The 13968-nt window shown below is 39.1% G+C and overlaps 1 protein-coding gene across 11 annotated transcripts in view; it reads left to right on the forward strand.

Moving 5' to 3' along the window:
- The window catches only part of FAM53A (family with sequence similarity 53 member A), a 144088-nt gene that overhangs the window by 54785 nt on the left and 75335 nt on the right, over positions 1-13968 (forward strand). The window contains exon 1 of one of the 11 annotated variants that reach the window (XM_045019604.1): positions 13884-13905. The exons of the other annotated variants lie outside the window; for them this stretch is intronic. The gene's annotated coding sequence lies outside the window, so the exon portion shown is untranslated. Of the gene's footprint in view, positions 1-13883; positions 13906-13968 lie in introns of those variants that run through there. 11 annotated transcript variants of the gene reach the window in all.

Consider the following 13968-nt stretch of genomic DNA (forward strand, 5'->3'; position numbering starts at 1 on the left):
AATCTTAAAGCCAATGAGGTTGTTTTCTTAATTCTAAAACTTTGTTAGAGGGAGCCTGAAAGTCAAATTTAGCAGAAAAAATAAGTTTTGGGGGTGGATTTAAATTAAAGGCAAATTTACCAAGCATAAGTCCAAATAAGAAGTGTGTGTACACTTTAGGCTATCCACTGAAATTTTTTTAAAGAAGATCTACAGTATTCAAATAAAATATTGTGGCATTATGCTAATACAAGAAAATCCAAAAGATGGAAAACTATGAATCAAGTGAAATGGACTATTTTGGACAATGAAAACAAGTTGCATGAAGTACTAAAATAGCACAAATAGTGGAAAAGCTAGATTTTAATGTATACATTAAAAATATCTTCCAGTCATTCTTCAGTTCTTAATTTAACTGTTTATACGTTTATTTTATATTGGGAAAGACTGAAGTATGAAAGCATGGTTGTTCTGACTTTTTCATTTGTTAAAGAGGGAGTTATGTGGCTCAGGCAGGCTTGTTACTAAATGTATTTATTTACATTAAAAGACAGTCAATTTATCAATAACATTTTCAGATGTGATATTAAAGGATATCATCAGATTAAATTATACTCTTAAAAATTCCCTTTAAAATACAAACAAACCCTTTTTGTTGGATGACTAAAACTAAATTTTTACCTAATTTATTTTTCACCATATGAACTTTGTTCATATCTTGCGTCAAACAGTGAAACAGGCATATCAGTTTTACCGAATGGTTCTTATGCCCTAATGCAGCAGTTCCCAAACACTTTCCCTGCATGACACCATGTTCAGATGTATTGATTCCTATGATCTCAGACAGCATGGAGGACGCCATTTAAAAATGGTGTCCTCCATGCACCATGACCTCACACACACCAGACGTGACAGGTCACGCAACATGGAGAATGCCATTTTGCTTTACAAAATGGTGTCATCTGTACTGCATGACCTCACACGTGGGATTGCTGCGACCCCATCTACTGATGGAGTGACCTCTCTTTGGGAACTTCTACTCTAGTGATAAGACCCTACAGATGTGACCATTGAAAGGGGATACTTGTATTGAAATAACTGCTTTATATGTCAACAACACTTGATTTGTTTCATAAAGTCTTTTTTGTTAAACCTGCTAAACTCTAGGTCTAAACTGCCTTATTTGGGCATATAATTCGAACAAGTTGTTTAAGGCTCTGATTCTGCAGCTGAATCTGTGGAAGCAGATCCCTGCACCTAATCCTGTTGGTCAGTTGAGCTTTATGTGAGCAGAGGGTTCTGCTTGTACAGATCCAGTTGTAGGATCAGGGCCTAAGAGTACAAAAATTAATCATACGGTATTACTTAGCTGGCAACAGCAAACACATACTAGAAGCTAGTTTTGCAAATATGTTTTATCAAAAATGATAAAACATCATTGCCACTATTCATACCAATGGCAGAGTTGTGTAGCATAGCAGTTATCAGGCTGTTCCTGAACTGATTGAGGTTTACATGTTGGAGCCAAACTGAGCCGGGGAGGGTTGATGGAGAAATCCACTACAGCACTGTGAATATGTTTTTTTTGAAGGACATGCATTGTTTCTCAAAGTTTATGTAGTGGGAAGGCAGGATATAATATAGAATAGCTTTTCTCTGAAGAATGTCTGGCTTTTTAAAAATATTTATTTAAACATTTACCTCGCTCTGAAAAATATCAATTTAGACAACAGGCACAGGACTTGGTGGTGATGGAGGACTTCAACTATCCAGACATCTGTTGGGGGAAAATAACACAGCAGGGTACAGATTATCCAACAAGTCCTTGGAATGCATTGGATACAATTTTTTTTATTTCAGAAGGTGGAGAAAGCAACTAAGGGAGAAGCTATTTTAGATTTCATTTTTGACAAATAGGGAGGAACTGGTTGAGAAGTTGAAAGTGCTGGGCAGTTTGAGCGAAAGTGATCATGAAATGCTAGCGTTCGTGATTCTAAGGAATGATAGGGAAAACTGCAAAATAAAGAGAGTGGATTTCAAAAAGGCAGACTTTAGCAAGCTAAAGTAGTTGGTAGGTAAAATCCCATGGGAAGCAAGTCTAAAGGGAAAAGCAGTTTGAGAGAGTTGGCAGTTTTTCAGAGAGTATGAAGATCACAAAAGCAAACTATCCCACTGCCTAGGAAAGATAGGAATTAGGGCAAGAGACTACAGTGCCTTAACCAGGAGATCTTCGATGATTTGGGGGCACCACCCAGGCTCTCTCTGCCCTGGTCGTAGCCCTGCTTCCAACTGTGGCTTCTGACCACAGTTCTGAGGAAGGGAGGGGGACACCAGTTCCATTATGGGTAAGGGGAGGGCTTGACAGAAGTTTGGGGGGACCCCTGGTGTAACACTTTTGTCCAAAAAAAAAAAAGGAGTGGGCAAGCATAATTCTGGGACGTATTAGCAGGAGTGTTTTAAGCAAGCCATGAAAAGTAGTTCTTTCATTCTACTCTGCTGATAAGGGTTCAGACAGAGTAATGTGTCCAGTTCTGGGCACCACATTTCAGGAAAGATGTGGACAAATTGGAGACACTCCAGAGGAAAACAAGAGACTGGACTGAAATCCAGGACCTCTATGGTGGCATTCTCGGAAATGCTTCCAGTTCCATGCGCCGGGCCAGGTAGGCAGGCAGAGCTTCAGTGTCTCAGTGCATGGATGAGAGGATGGTGTAGGGAGGAGGGGGATTAGATTTATTAGGAACCAGGGAAACTTTTGGGATGGGGGAGCCTATACAGGAAGGATGGGCTCCACCTAAACCAAGGTGGATCCAGACTGCTGGCATTTAATATTTAAAAAGGTTGCAGAGCTGTTTTTAAATTAAGAGATGGGGAGGAGCACGTAGATCGGACAGATACTTCTCTTAGAGGAGAGTCTATTGATAGAGATTCTCTAGGTTTCAGTCAGGAGGAGAGGATGGAAGAGGATAAAGTATGGGCCAGATCAGATGAGAAACATTCACATAAAAAAGAATCTGACACATGAGAAAAGGGCAGACAAATAAATAGTGACAAGTTTTTAAAGTGCTTATACACAAATGCTAGAAGTCTAAATAATAAGATGGGTGAACTAGAGTGACTCGTGTTAAAGGAGGATATTGATATAATAGGCATTACAGAAACTTGGTGGAGTGAGGACAATCAATGGGACACAATCATTCCGGGGTACAAAATATATTGGAAGGGCAGAACAGGTGGGCGGGGGGAGTGACGCTATATATGAAAGAAAGTGTAGAATCAAATGAAGTAAAAATCTTAAATGAATCCACATGTTCCATAGAATCTCTATGGATAGTAATTCCATGCTCTAATAAGAATATAACAGATGGGGATCTATTATCGACCACCTGACCAGGACAGTGATAGTTACTATGAAATGCTAAGGTTGATTAGAGAGGCTATCAAAATAAAGAATTCAATAATAGTGGGGGGGTTTTCAATTATCCTCATTGACTGGGTACATGTCACCTCAGGATGAAATGCAGAGACAAAATTTCTCGATACTTTAAATGACAGCTTCTTGGATCAGCTGGTACAGGAAGCCACAAGGGGAGAGGCAATTCTCGATTTAGTCCTGAGTGGGAGCGCAGGATCTGGTCGAAGAGGTAACTGTAACAGGACCTCTTGGAAATAGTGACCATAATATAACAACATTTAACATTCCTGTGGTGGGAAGAACACCTCAGCAGCCCAACACTGTGGCATTTAATTTCAGAAAGGGGAACTATGCAAAAATGAGGAGGTTAGTTAAACAGAAATTAAAAGGTACAGTGTCTAGAGTGAAATCCCTGCAAGCTGCATGGACGCTTTTCAAAGATACCATAATAGAGGCCCAATTTAAATGTATACCCCAAATTAAAAAAAAAACGCAGTAAAAGAACTAAAAAAGAGCCACCATGGCTCAACAACCTTGTAAAAGAAGCAGTGAGAGATAAAAAGGCATCTTTTAAAAAGTGGAAGTCAAATCCTAGTGAGGTAAATAGAAAGGAGCATAAACACTGCCAATTAAGTGTAAAAATGTAATAAGAAAAGCCAGAAAGGAGTTTGAAGAACAGCTAGCCAAAAACTCAAAAGGTAATAACAAAATGTTTTAAGTACATCAGAAGCAGGAAGCCTGCTAAACAACCAGTGGGGCCCCTGGACAATCAAGATACAAAACGAGCACTTAAAGACGATAAAGTCATTGCAGAGAAACTAAATGAATTCTTTGCTTCAGTCTTCACGGCTGAGGGTTTTAGGGAGATTCCCAAACATGAGCCATCCTTTGTAGGTGACAAATCTGAGGAATTGTCACAGATTGAAATGTCATTAGAGGAGGTTTTGGAATTAATTGATAAACTTAACAGTAACAAGTCACTGGGACCAGATGCCTTTCACCCAAGTTCTGAAAGAACTCAAATGTGAAATTGCGGAACTATTAACTATAGTTTGTAACCTGTCCTTTAAATCAGCTTCTGTACGCAGTGTCTGGAAGATAGCTAATGTATCGCCAATATTTTCCCCACCCCTCCACAATCCCTCAAAATGATGTGGCTTTTTTCTTAAAGGTCATACTTTTAAAACTTATTTCCCAATTTGATTGTGAAGTGTATAATGGCTTTCTGCCTTCAAGTTTTCTGTTGACGTCAAACTTTTTAAATTTTGGATAGGTGGAACCATAATATATCACATCATGGGCCTCCAAAGGTCTGCTGCGTTGGCAACTTCAGAGCTCAAGAACTATCCCTAATCTGCATAAAAATTGAGCCGTTTGTATCCATCCTGATCCTAAATAGGGAGGTTCAAGTGAGAACTGTGGGATTCAACATGTACAGCTCTGTCTCAGTTTGAGCAGCAAGTGTGCTTGAGGCTAAATGGAGCTGGGTCCTGTAGCCTCCATAGGCCATAACTGCATATGAAAGATGTAGATGGCCCAATTCAGCCACAGGTTCTTTGTATGCCATTGTAGTGAATTGTTTGCCTTCATATGATGCGTGATATCATAACACTTCCAAAAAGTAGATCTACCTTCATAACATATTTGGAGGTGGGGGAACCACACTTTTCCTCATAAGAACTTGTAGTAACTTTAAAGTGCTACTACACGATTTTGTACACTGCTTCCTGCTGTTTGTGAAAACAGAGAGGCTTTTATATATATTTAGGGGTGTGTGCTTTGAGTCTAGATTCATAAGAACTGCATGGTTCACCCGCCAAAGTTTGTCAAAGACTTAGCTCAACTGTCCAAGTCTAACACACTATTGCTGGTAGTTATTTACATTATCTGTTTGAATTATATTATTGCCCGAAGCCCCAACTAGGATCAGAGCACCACTGTCGTAGGTGCTCGCAGTGCTTTCAGTCCAATTTGAGGCAAGACTTGAGTGAGGCAAGTTAAAAAGGTGGGGTGAAGGAAGAGAGAAGAGGAATGAAAATAAGATCACATGGATACTTACTTACATTGGTTCAAATGATGTTGGATTAATTTCTTTTAGTGTAAAATACCTAAAGCTTTCTGTAAACTTAGTTTCACAAAGCCTTGTTTCTGATATAACTTCCAACAACAAAAGGGAGAGACCAGAGTTGTATGGCATGTATATAACTGAGAGACTCACTGTTACTTGGAATGAAAAGCATTTGGTAGGTATAATGGTAGAACTACTGTTCAGAGAAACAAATTTGAAAATAGTGGCCTGCTGTATTGCTCAGTACTTGTGGCGGAGCACATCTGGACGGCTGTATATGTGTGCCTTCTTCCCCCACCAGTACTGTGCTATTTAATATTTGGACAGGACACTGCTGAACTTCTAATAAAAGATATTTCCTCACCCACCTTGTCTCTCAGAACTAATGGTAAGATTTAACCATTAATGGGTGCTCTACCATTTAGTCCCTTGTGACACATCTATTCAGAAACTTGACACTTATGACAAGTCAGATAAGAGCTTTGAAAAATAAGGCACTAACTTTGAAAAATTAATAATTCCTACACCTTAAAAATACTAGACTTTCCCCTAAAATATATCATTCAAGAAGTGCATAGCAGTTGTGTTTTTATTAAATATCTCCATTGTTGTGTTTAAATTCTTACTTCAAGACAAAAGATGATGAAACTGAGGAATGATTTTCTTGCACTTAAAGAGAAAGTGGGGGAGAGGGGGACTCTAATGATGTGCCAGAGTTGGGAACAGAAGCCACAGACTTCTTTTTAGCCCTTGAACTTAATTTAAGCTTAAACTCTCCTCCAAGTCTGTCTGTAAAATGGAGCTACATCACTAGCATTCTATAATATCTAGCTCAGCTAACTTCCAGAGTTGGAAGTCACATACCGAACCTCTTGGCTGTAATGTATGTATTTTTATTTTATTGTGAGGAGACTTCCCCCCCCAAACCTATGCCAGAGAGTAAGATATTACATCACTGACTGAAATGCTGATTCCAGAACTACTAGATGTATTAGAAAGATGGCCCTATATAGATCCATCTTGGTTTTTATTGTTTTGAAGCAAAAATCTCGGCGTGTTGGGATCAAATTCTTAATGCCATGGAAGATGTTAAACTGATGCTTTCCGATGTACAGATGTAAAATTAAGTGTGGCAGCTGTGATTTCTGTAATGCCATAAAGTATATCCTCGTGAAAATACCAGGCTAGGTGTTTTATCACTTAAGTTTTCATTTGAAAGGCAAAAGGGTGACTTACTTTTATTTTAATAAACATTACTAGCCATTTGGGGAGCCAGAAATAATGGTAATATTGGTAGTTTGATGGAATTATAGCCAACTCTGGCTGCATTTCTGAACCTGGTTTCTGGAACTAAACCAATAACTGTGGCCCTAATTTTCCCCTCTTGAAATTAATGGATGTTTTGTTACAGGCTCATGGAAGACTAAGTTCGGAGAGTGCATTGTGGTACTGAAATATTTGGATTTATGGTAGTGACTCTAAGATTGCCTTGAGTTCCTCATTTACAGCAACGATAAAATCCCTCTATTTCAGGGGTTCTCAAACTGTGGGTCACGACACCATTTTAATGGGGTCACCAAAACTGGTGTTAGACTTTCTGGGGCTGAGGCTGAAGCCAAAGCCTGAGCCCCACCGCCTGGGGGTCCTTGGGAAGAGGGGCAACGTATGCTTCAGCCTTACCAACGTTTTCATTGTTGCTCCTTTCCTGGAATACACCCACCTCCTTTATTTCTCCACATTTCATCCATCCAAGCTATCTTTTCCACCTCAGCCATGTCACTCCACCAATCGCTTGCCTAGGCAACAGCTTCTGTTATCCCCACCACTCAGATGTAAGAATGAAAAGGGATGCAGCTTCAGCATATGGCTTTTTACAGAGCAAGTGGATTATTGTAAATGTCTGTTGAAAATAGTTTCTACTTTTCTATTTCAGCCACAACTCAGACTTCTGGAATCCGTTGTATAACTCTCATGGTCAAGTTTCCTTTACAGGGAATGTTTCTCTGACAACAAGAGTGGAATGGAAATCTGATTTCCTTGGCAATCCCTGGCTGGCAAAATACTTACATGAGTTTTTAGTCAATCAGCTTCAGTAAATACAGTTGAATGGATACTTGATTTGCTAGGATACTAGGCTTCTAGAGTGGAAGAGGTGGATGTGATGGTTTTGGGTCTGAAAATCTCTTTCACAAATGGCAGATGGACCCCAGGGCTAGTGCTATAAATGTGAGGGTGAGTGTATATATGAACATACGTGGAGGTTGACTGTCTTCCCAGTCCTCTCAGCAGACGCTCAAAAAAAAAAAAAAAAAAAGAGGGGGCAGGGAGAGGAAGTCCTTTTCATAAAAACAGGACCTTTCATCTAGGTCCTTAGTCAAAACCTGGCTAGTCCTTATTATACTGCAATAGTGTTCAGAGGTCCCAGGCAACATGTGCATTACCTTTTGTGTTAGGTGCTGCACACAGGAGGCTGGGATCTGTGCCCAAAAGAACTTGCAGTGTAAAGACCTAATCGCATAGGGGAGGTCTGTCCATGTGGGTCAGCTTATCTATGCTGAGTCCTCTTTACTGTTTTGGCTCCACTTGGGTATATGGGTCCACCACTAGAGATCAACTTGCAGGATGTAACACTTGTACATTATCACTTAGAGCTTTTTGCATATATTTAACCTCCCCTCTTTTTTTTTTTTTTTTTTTTTTGGTGGAAGTAGTATTTTAAGCTTTAGTCAGATGGAGGATAAATTGTATGAAAAATTCAAACAGGCTTCATATGAAATGGTAAAAGACCACAGCTGCACACTTCTTTCTCAAGATATCTTCAAACAGTAATTTTTATTAAGTATGTTTGCAAAGGAAAACTGATGGCGAAATGATTGTTAGAGAGAAGAAAATTTTATAATTTAAATAAAGTTTGTAAGGAAAGATAGATATGTATATATAATATATAAAAACCATCGTGCCAATGAAATTAGTATACTTATGGAAGAATAATAAATTCGTTTTTGTATCCGGAAAGTACTGTGTACCTAGGCATTAAGTTTCAGACATCAGTTACAAAGCAGGTAGTGTGGAGGAGGGAGGGCAGAGTTGTGGCTGCATGTTCAGCCTGCACATTGTTTAACCATTTAACCTATTACATGTTCTATACATAAATGAAGTTATGGCTTAATTGAATTGGAAATACAGACCACTTTGCTCAGCTGAATTTGTTATTTACAGGAGAAGTAGTTAAAATAAACTTGAAAGAGTTGTGTCCTTAACTATATTACAAATACCTTCTGGGATTAAAACTGAAAATGCACACTCTTCAATACTTATGCTGCTTCTACCCTGTACATTGCATTTCCCAAAGGGAATGAAAAGGGGGAGTCATTTCACTTTTTGGTTCCCATGATCTAGCATTATGCTGTGATGTTTGTAATTACAAATGCTACAGACAAATGTTTAAATCTAAACAAAACTCACAATCACGCAATAGTAAAAAAAACATAGTTCTGTTTTTAAATTTAATAGCCTAAATTTCGGGCCTTGCAGTGTCGCTTTTTAAATACCTAGAAAATGTTTTCCTTATTTCCTGAGTTAACATTTTCTTTTTGAAAGTTTACTCTTAGTAATAAGCTACATATGTTTAGTCTTGATTGAGAGTAAGTTTGGGCCGCAGAATGGAGCTGTCTTGTCTATTGTGCACTGTATCTGTTTTGTGCACTTTCAAGATAGATGATACAGCAGAAAGCCTTTTTAAATGACACGTGTAAGCCTGTAGAATTCACTTACATAACTAATCCTATATCCATTTGTTCTCGCATAATTTTTCTCTTGTTAGCTTTTCTGTTAAATATATTGCAGGGGTTTGGGGGACACTTTAACGTGTGTGTGGTTAAAATAAACAAAAAAACCCTCTGGTGACAAAGTGGTGCATTGAACATAAGGACTGCCATATTGACTGTGAAGATACCAGGCTATGATCCTCTTTCTAGCGGTAGAAGCTAAATCTGGATACTTCAGAGGAGGATGTGTAAACTTTTTTTATTGCATTAAATTGAATAGAATTATACAGTGGGAGGGAAAATTTCAGATTTGCCCTGAAGAATGAGGCTGACAAAACCACTAATGTACAATGTTTAACTACTGTAGAAATAAACTAGTCTTAAAATGATTCCAGTGAAATTTTTAATCTCTATCCATAAAGCCACGTACCCTAAAATGCGGAGGTCTGACTGTACAGAACTGAAGGGGAAATAACAGATTTTTTTAAAACTTACAAAATAACTTAATAGCTTTCCTTGACAGACACAGTCAAATATTATGGGTGCTTCCATGGTTAGAGGTATATAAAGCTCCTTTTTAGAGCCACACAAGATCATGAAGTATCAGACCTTAAGCTGAACGTTTTCCACCTGGCCTGAGGCCTTAAACGGGCATATTTCACTTTTAGGGAGAGTAAGAAGAAAACAGCTTTTCAGGAAGGCTTATTTATGCAACCTGAACAGCTGTTTGAAGCTTTTGAGAATTGTGGAATGTTAGAATCATCCTTGGGAGAAGGGTCAGTGGGCAGAGTAGGTGAGGTGGTCAAAGGTGCTTGGTAAATGCATTTTATTATATGCTACATAAGAATGACCATACTGGATCAGACCAATGGTCCATCTAGCTGAGTATCCTGTCTTCTGACAGGTCAGGGCCAGATGCTTCAGAGGAAATGAATAAAACTAGGCAGTTTGAGTTATCCATCCCCTGTCATCCAATTCCAGCTTCTGGCAGTCAGAGATTTAAGGATAACTAGAGCACGGGGTTATGTCCCTGACTACTTTGTGCTAATAGCCATTGATGGACCTATCCGCCATGAATTTATCTAATTCTTTTTTTAACCCAATTATACTTTTGGCCTTCAGAGCATCCCCTGACAACAAGTTCTACAGGTTGACTGTGTTGTATGAAGAAGTAATTCCTTATGTTTGTTAAACCTACTACAGTAAAAGTTTTTTTCATCCGGTATGTTTGGGGAATGGGGGTTCTGGTAAGTGAAAAATTCCAGCTAACTAAGAGGGAGGGAGTTTGGGTGCGGGGTTGGGGCATGGGAGGGTGTGTGAGGCACGGGCTCTTGGAGTTTGGGTGTAGGAGGGGACTCGAGGCAGGGAGTTGGGGCATGGGAGGGGTTTCGGGTTGCTGAATCTGGGAGGCACTCACCTCAGGCGGCTTCCAGCAAGCAGCGACCTGTCCCTGCTGTTCCTAGGTGGAGGCGCAGCTAGGCGGCTTTGCGCCCGCCCTGCCTGAGTGCTGGCCCCGCAGCTCCCATGGGCCGGACTATAAATCCAACTTTTTATGAAGATAAGAAATGCCATTTATAGGGCTTTCCAGTTGGTACAGGGCTGGAGGACACTGCTTTTACTGTACCTATTAATTTCATTGAGTGACCCCTGGTTCTTGTGTTATGTAAAGGGGTAAATAATACTTTCTTATTCACTTTCTCAATACCATTCATGATTTTATAGGTCTCTCTCATACCTACTCATAGTCATCTCTTTTCTAAGATGAACAGTCCCAGTCTTCTTAATCTCTCCTCATATGAAGACTGTTCAATGCCGCTAATAATTTTTGTTCACCTTCTCTGTACTTTTTCCAAATCTAATATATCCTTTTTTTGGGATGGGATGACTAGAACTGCATGAAGTATTTCAGGTGTGGACATACCATGGATTTATTTAGTGGCATTCTGATACTTTCTGTCTGATCTATCCCTTTCCTAATGGTTCCTAACATTGTTAGCTTTTTTTGACTGCTGCTGCATATTGAGCAGACTTTTTCAAAGGACTATCCACATAACTGTTTCTTGAGTGGTAACAGCTAAGTTACACACTATAATTTTGTATGTATAGTTGGGATTATGTTTTCCAATGTGCATTACTTTGCATTTATCAACATTGAATTTCATCTGCCATTTTGTTGCCCAGTTTTGTGAGATCCCTTTGTAATCTTCGCAGTCAATTTGAGTCTATGCATATATATTTTCTCTTTACTGTAACCATTACTGTCTACTGAGTTGTCTACATAAATAGCTCCCTTAAACTCAGAACCAATAACAGTGTGCAAATAACTGAAATTATTCCTTCCAGTTTTTACTAGTTTGGCCTTGTTGACGGCAAACTTCACGAGTTGTTTTTGCTGGAACTTTTTGAAGATCCTTACAATCCATACTAGAGCCATAGATTCCAAGGCTAGAAAGGACCATTGTGATTATCTAGCATGACCTCCTATATAACACAGGCTGTGGAACTTCCCCAAAATAATTCCTAGAGCAGATGTTCTGGAAAGACATCTGATTTTGGTGGGTTTTTTACAGGTGGCTTTTTTTTTTTTTACACTTAAAACCAAGAAATAAACCAATTAAAAAAAAAAAACCTGTTAAAGTTTGCCACTTCATTATTCATCCTTTTTCAGGTTGTTAATACAGAGAGAGCCTTAATACTCACCTCTGGGGTTCCCCATTATTAACCTCTTTCCATGGTGAGAGTTTGGCTATTTATTCCTACTCTGTTGCTTCTTGTCTTTTAACCAGTTTTAAACTATAACAGGACTTGTCACTCTGTAGTTAATAAGATTCCTTTTTAGCCTCTTGTGTGGGACTGTATTCAGAAACCTTTTGAAGGGCAAAATAATTTTTATCCACTTGTTTCTTGCTGTCTTCCCCCCCCGCCTTTAATGTCTTAAAAGAATTCTAACAGGTTCGAGACATGGATTATCCTTTATAAGGCTCAGCTAGCTTGCCCTCGGGTTTCACTATGCACTAGTGCTTGGCACTTTCTATTCTAAATGTTAATTAAAACAAACTTTTCTGAAGAAAGAACATCTAGAAAAGCTCTCTTTGAGGGATGGGATGTGCAGTGCAGCTGGCCTTAGTCTGTTCTCAAGTTTTCCTCTTCCCTCCCCCCCCTTAGCCCCCCAGTTCCCCTCATCACTTGAGTGCAGTGAAGGGTCATTGGAGTGGCATAGCCAGCTGGACTACATCTTTGTACTCTCTGCTTCAGGTCCCTGAGCACTAGCCTCTCTGAAGAGTACAGTAAAATCCTCAGGGGGTTGGGGCACTATTATTCTGTCAGTGTTTAATGTGTAGAAATTCTTATTCCTAATGAATTATGAGCTTCATGTCAGTTTCCCCCCAAGAATCTTTGTTTTGTGTCTTATTAGAGAGACTTAAATTGTTTGAAGTTATTTCATTCTCTTTAAATGGCACATGCTCATAAAGAGGGTGTGTTCAGATGAAATTAAATAAATCTGCTCCTATGATGGCTTGTTCCTAAACTTAATTAGCTGTTATCTGATTCATGTAATTTTGAAGAAGAATTTTTAATAGTTAAAATTAGCTGGTGGCTGTCTAGCCAAGTGCTTTTTAAAAACCCCAAAACATAGTAAGCAACTAAAATATTTAAGTAAACTGCCTAGGACTCTATTTTTCTCGAAATATGTGTATATGGAGAGACTTAACAGAATGGATCAGTAGTCACTGCCGAAACTCCTTGAGTTCCAAACTAGTAAAGCTAATTCTAATAATGGTAAAAGCAATGTATGAAAGCCTTACTAGACCAGACTTTATAGCACAATATTAAAGGGTATGGTATAGTTATGCACCAGTTTAGTTCAGTAATACTATGTGGGAGAAACCTTCATTCAGATGTAGCGTAGAAATAACCTCCGAAAAGCTATTTCTCCAGGTTTTCTGCAGCTAATGTCAATAGCAGGCACATATGGAACTGGATTTATCCTCTTCAAATGCAGTTGTGTCTAGGTGCTGTAAGTAGACTTATAGTCACTAGTGTGTTCATAGATTTTTAATTTTTAGGTAATATAGGAATTTACATATTGGATCAGGCCTCTGAGGTTCATCTGGTTCAGTGTTCTCTCTGACAGTGGCCAGTACCATATGTTTCAGGTCAGGTTTTCTCAACGAGTGGTCACCTAAATGTACTTGTTGGGTTACATCAGTGGTTCTCAAACTTCTGTACTGGTGACCCCTTTCATATAGCAAGCCTCTGAGTGTGATTTCCACCCCCCCCCCCAAATTAAAACCACTTTTTTATATATTTAACACCATTATAAATGCTGGAGGCAAAGCAGGGTTTGGGGTGGAGGCTGACAGCTCGTGACCCCCTGAGGGGGCCCGACACCCAGTTTGAGAACCCCTGGGTTACATGATGTACTTATCTATTTACTAGATTAATGTATATATTACATCATGGGTAAAAAATACTTAGTAAACCAGATGTTTTTTTATACTAAAGCTATTTATTGGGTCATGACAGGCCATCAAGGTTTACAAAAGGGTCCTGAGCCCCAAAAGGTTAAGAACCACTGTTTCAGATGAAGATGCACGAGCCCAGCAGTATGAAGATGTGGGATAGTCCCATCTGATCTTGGTGGTGTCTCTCATCCTGGCCTCTAACAGCTAGGTGTAAGTGCACAATGACGCTTAATCTCTCTTCCAAAATTATCACTAATTATACCTTTGGATAGT

This window comes from Mauremys mutica, chromosome 5, assembly GCF_020497125.1.
Source record: "Mauremys mutica isolate MM-2020 ecotype Southern chromosome 5, ASM2049712v1, whole genome shotgun sequence".
Lineage (NCBI taxonomy): Eukaryota > Metazoa > Chordata > Testudines > Geoemydidae > Mauremys > Mauremys mutica.